We start from the raw sequence: 6,000 nt of genomic DNA, 5'->3' as shown, positions 1-6,000 counted from the left end.
CACCGGATCGGAGGTAGATACTATGGGTATCTCTACTTCATCATTAGGTGTATAGAGTTGTGGTGTAGGTTGTCCCTTTTCGGAGGACTCTATGATCTGGTCAGCATGGCGCCTTATTATGCTTTCTCCAATGTCCACGGTATACATCAGCGGTCCTAGTCGTGTGCAAATAGTTCCAGGCTGCCATATCTCAGTACGGTAGTCCCGGGCCAAAACTTGTTGACCTATCTGGAAGGTTCTAGTTGGCCTTTCATTCATGCCTTGAAATTGCCGGTTCTCCACGTCCCTTCTGATGTTTGGCTTGATCAAATCCAGCCGGCATCTTAGGCTTCTATTGAAGAACATCATGGCGGGTGTTTGGTTTGTAACCACATGTGTTGCATTCCTGTATGCAAACAAGAAGTTATCTACCTTATGCTGAAGTTTTATGTCTTCGTTACCCATGGCCTTTATGGCCTTCTTGAAGGTCTGGAAAAACCTTTCAGCCAATCCATTGGTGGCGGGATGGTATGGGGCGGACGTGTAGTGCTTAACCCCATTGTTTTTTAAGAACGTCCTGAATTCTTCGGACACAAATTGCGGTCCATTATCAGAACAGATCTGTTCAGGCAGCCCATTCCTGGCAAATATGGTCCTTAATACTGTGATGGTTTTTTCCGTGGTGGTGGAGGACATCTTTATTACCTCCAGCCACTTGGAGTGTGCATCAACCGCGATTAAGAACATTGGGTCCATAAATGGACCAGCAAAGTCGATGTGTACCCTTTGCCATGGAGATGAGGGCCACTCCCATGGATATAGAGGGGCTTGTGGTGGGGCGTTTTGGACCTTCTGGCATCCTAGGCAGCTCTTGGTCATTTCTTTGATGTCTCCATCGATACCTGGCCACCACACAAACGCTCTGGCTAGGTTCTTCATTTTCACTCCACCCAGATGCCCCTCGTGAAGCTCCTTTAGCACTTTATCCTGGAGTTTGGGTGGAATCACCACTCTGGATCCACACATCAAGGTTCCTCGGCACACTGACAGCTGTTCTCTTCTTTGCGAGAAGGCTGGCAACAGTGGTTCGCCATGTGCTGGCCATCCCTTCACCGTTAAATCGTAGACTCATGAGAGAGTCGGGTCTTTCCTTGTTTCCTTTTCAATGGCAGAATTTGTTACTGGTAGACATTCCACTATGGTTGAGTGGAACATCTCCACTGGGTCCACTGTAGGTGCCTCTTCTACCGTTGGCAACGGTAGGCGCAATAAACCATCAGCATTCCCATGCTGTTTTGATCCTTTGTATTCTATGTCATATTGGTGCGCCCCTAGGAAAAGGGACCACCTCTGTAGCCTTTGCGCTGTCATAATGGGAACACCCTTTTTAGGGTTGAATATGGAGACGAGGGGTTGATGGTCAGTCAATAAGGTAAATTTTTGTCCGTGTAGGTAATGGTTGAATTTCTTCACTCCCCACACCAGGCTAAGTGCTTCCCTGTCGATCTGGGCATAGTTACGCTCAGCTGAGTTCAATGAGCATGACGCAAAAGCTATTGGCCGCTCCGAGCCATCAGGGAATTTATGCAATAATACCGCTCCTACGCCATAAGGGGATGCATCGCACGCCAGTCTGATTGGCGGTGATGGGTTGTAATGAGCCAAAACTTCCTTGGACGTGATCAAGCCTTTGCATTTATGGAAGGCACGTTTACAGTCTTCGCTCCATTTCCAAATTACTCCCGTTTGTAGCAGTTCGTTAAGAGGGTGCAGAAGAGTTGACAAGTTCGGTAAAAATTTATGATAGTAATTTATCAATCCCAGGAACGACCTTAATTATGAGACATTTTCAGGTGCTGGGGCTTTAATGACCACTTCAATTTTTTCAGGTGACTTATGCAACCCTTCCTCATTAATTATGTGGCCACCATATGATATTTGTTTCTGGAAAAATTCGCACTTGTGGCGATTTGCTCGTAGGCCCCGTTCTCTCAACCTAGTGAACACCTGCTCCAAATTGGCAAGGTGCTCGTTGTCATTTTCTCCTGTTACAAGGATGTTATCTAGGTAGCATTGAGTCCCCGGAATCCCTTGGAGGACTTGCTCCATAGCTCTTTGCCAGATAGCTGGAGCTGATGCTACTCCGAAAACCAGTCGATTGTACTGGTACAGGCCTTTGTGTGTATTTATCGTGAGATACTTTTTAGAGGCCTCTTCAACCTCCATCTGTAGATATGCCTGAGCCAAGTCAATTTTGGTGAAACGTTTTCCTCCGGATAGTGAGGCGAAAATATCTTCTATCCTCGGAAGAGGATACTGTACCATGTGAAGGACCGGGTTTACAGTCACCTTGAAGTCCCCACAGATGCAAATTTTTCTCTGTTCTTCAGATTTATCATTATTCAACGTTTTCTTCATGACCGGGACGATGGGTGTTGCCCACTCGCTCCAATCTATCTTGGATAATACGCCTGCCTTTTCCAAATTCTCCAGCTCTGCCTCGACTGCTGGACGAATTGTGTATGGCACCGGCCTTGCCTTAAAAAACTTGGGAATTGCCGCATCTTCCACTTTTATTGAGGCGGTGACGCCTTTCAAGGTTCCTAGTTCCTGTTGAAACACTTCCTTGGCATTGACCAAGATGTTTTTTAATCGTTCAGGTATGACGTCATCCTCACTTTTTTTCTTACTGGTCACCGTCAGTGCCTGAATGGAGTGCCAGTCTAAATGTATCTTCCTGATCCATTCACGTCCCATCAGCGGTGGACCACCATCTTGCAGAACGTATAAATACAACTTCTGTATTTCCTTGCTGTTGTATACAACAGGCATCTTTATTTTCCCTTTTGGGTATACTTTCTGCCCCATATATGTTTTCAAGATAATGGATGTGTCTTTCAAAGGTATAAGCGGAAATAGCCGCTCGTAATCCCATCGACTTATGACGGTCAGAGCTGATCCTGTACCTAGCTCCATTTTAACTGGGGACCCCGCTATCATGAGGGTAACCCAAATGGTCTGGTAATCTTCTTTGGCAATTACATTATGTAATTTGAGACAGCTTAGTCTCTTGTTTCTGGAGTCGCTATCGCTCTTCTGGTCTTCGGAGCTACTGTCCGTCATCATTTGTACCTTTCTGTACTTTTCCTTATTGATTTTTTTCCTGTCCGTGCATTTTTTGTGTCCAGATCGGCATACACGTGCAATGTGTCCAATCTTTCCGCATTGCCTGCATGCTTTGTCCTTGAACGAGCAGTCCCTCTGGTTATGGGTGGATCTGCCGCAGCGATAACATCTCTCGAAACCCTGTGTCATTTCATGGGTGCCGAAGTCCTGTGGCTTTTGCTGTATCTCTGCAGCTCCTCTTGCGGCTGCTTCGTATGATACAGCCATACTGAAAGCCTTGTCCAGTGTCAAATCTTTCTCAGAAAGTAGCCTTTTCTGTGTTCCTTCACTTAGGAGACCGCAGACGAATTTGTCTCGAAGAGAATTCGGCAGTCCTGCCCCGAATTGGCAGTGCTTTGACAGCTTCCTTAATTCGGTGAGGTAATCAGCGTTACTTTCATTCTTGTGCTGATTTCTCTTGAAGAATTTGAATCATTCCACTATCAGCAGCAGTGTTGTGTTTAAGTGCTCCTGTAGGGTATCAACAATCTCCTTAAAATTCTTGTCCTTTGGTTTGGCTGGAGTGATTAAGTTTCGTAACAGCCCGTATGTCTTTGCGCCCATTAGATTTAGAAGTGCTGATGCCTTTTTATTATCTTCTATTTCATTTGCTGTGCAACATACCTCCACTCTTCCCACATATGTGGTCCAATCCTCTATATCGCTATCGAAAGCATTAATATTGCCAGCCTTAGGCATCCTGGAAAAAAAATGGTGCCTCCCGCACTTTCCTTTCTTCCCTGCAGACAAAAAATGGCGCTTCCCGCATTTCCCGCCGCTGTTGCTGCTGACAACGATTTTCTCCGTGGTTTTTATTTACATCGGTTTTTTCAATTAGTGGAGACTCGTTCCCGCCGGACTCTCTGGGACTTTTCCCTCCCTCTGCTTGATCCGAACGCCGACCTGCTTTGCAGCGCCGGCCGTCTCCCGAGTGCTCCCCCCCTCTGTCTCTGTTTACCTCTGCCTTCGCTGCTTGGCTCCGCTGCAGAGCCAGCCGATGGAGCCCCAGCCCACCCAGGAAGGACAACTGCAGTACCTGCCACCAGCTCGGCCAGCCGGTGAAACCACAGCCTTTCCCTTATTTCTTTTCTTTCTTGTTTTTCTTTGACTTTCGTCTGAGGAATCGATCCCCTTGAGGTGCTGCCGAATTGCAGGTAAGTCCATTTCCAATTCGTCGCCACTGTTGTATCCGTGTGTTAATGGAGACACGGAATGCAGGAGTAGGTTTCACAGGTGTTTACTGAACAAAGTCTGGAGGTGAACTAACAGATATATAGCTTATATAGCCCGAGTGGCCATTACCGGCATTACAGTATACAGGGGCTCTTAAAGGCACATACATCACAGGAGTGGTATATAGACCTCCCAACCGTAAGGCGGTGGTTGGGGATGGCATGAAAAGGGAAATTAAAGAAGCATGCAATAAGGGCACAGCAGTCATCATGGGTGACTTTAATCTACATATAGATTGGGCCAACCAAATTAGTAACTATTAAATCCGTGTGTTAATGGAGACACGGAATGCAGGAGTTGGTTTAACAAGTCTTTACTGAATGGAGACAATCTGGAAACTGAAACTACAGAAGCCTGCCAGGGCCTTTTATACAGGGATGGTCACTGCCGGTACTGCAGTCTGAGACCAGTTATTCCCTTAAAGGGACATACACAACAATTCCTCCCCTTTTAGATAAACAGTACATAACATTCATTTAACAACTAAATAATAACTAATTACAATTACAATTACGGTTGCTAGATACATTAGTTGAAGTTAAGCAATTATAAGTTCAGTCTTTGAGGAGGCTTCCTGATTCTGTCTGGATAACGCCTCTTTGGGATATCAGGTTCTTCTGGTAACGTTGAGTCGGGATCAATGTTGTTGTTTGGTTCATCTGCTTCCAATATCACCGATTCTGCGGTAGATGCAATTGGTACTTCGGTTTCATCGCCAGGTGTCTCAGATCGTGGTGTGGAGTTGAGGTTTTCCAGTGACTCTAGAATCTGGTCAGCATGGCGTCTTACAATGCTTTCTCCAACATCCACGGTATACATTAGAGGTCCTTGCCATGTACAGATCATTCCTGGCTGCCATTTCTCTGTGCGGTAGTCCCGGGCCAAAACTGGTTGACCTATCTTAAAATTCCTGGTCGGCCTTTCATTCATATTCTGAAACTGCCTGTTCTCCACATCTCTTCTGATGTTTGGCTTAACCAAATCCAAGCGGCATCGTAGTCTTCGATTGAAGAACATCATGGCTGGAGTTTGGTTGGTAACCGCATGTGTCGCATTCCGGTAGGCAAACAAGAAGTTATCCACCTTGTGTTGTAGGGGTATATCTTCATTACACATTGCCTTGATAGCCTTCTTGAATGTTTGAACAAACCTCTCGGCCAATCCATTAGTGGCTGGATGATATGGGGCGGATGTGTAATGCTTTACACCATTGTTCTTTAAGAACCTCTGGAACTCTTCAGACACAAACTGTGGTCCATTGTCAGAGCAAATCTGTTCAGGCAGCCCATTCCTGGCGAATATGGTTCGTAAGACTGTGATAGTTTTTTCTGTGGTGGTTGAGGACATTTTTATTACCTCTGGCCACTTTGAATGTGCATCCACCCCAATTAAAAACATCGAGTCCATAAAGGGACCAGCAAAATCAATGTGCACCCTTTGCCATGGAGATGAAGGTTTTACCGTGGAGTTTGCACATTCTCCCCGTGTTTGCGTGGGTTTCCTCCGGGTGCTCCGGTTTCCTCCCACAGTCCAAAGATGTGCGGGTTAGGTTGATTGGCTATGATAAATTGACCCTTAGTGTTAGGGGGATTAAATACGTGGGGTTACGGGGATAGGATGGGA

This window comes from Somniosus microcephalus, chromosome 4, assembly GCF_052327205.1.
Source record: "Somniosus microcephalus isolate GS21.2 chromosome 4, FLI_Smic_1.0, whole genome shotgun sequence".
In the NCBI taxonomy this organism is placed as follows: Eukaryota; Metazoa; Chordata; class Chondrichthyes; order Squaliformes; family Somniosidae; genus Somniosus; species Somniosus microcephalus.
This window is presented reverse-complemented; position numbering follows the sequence as displayed.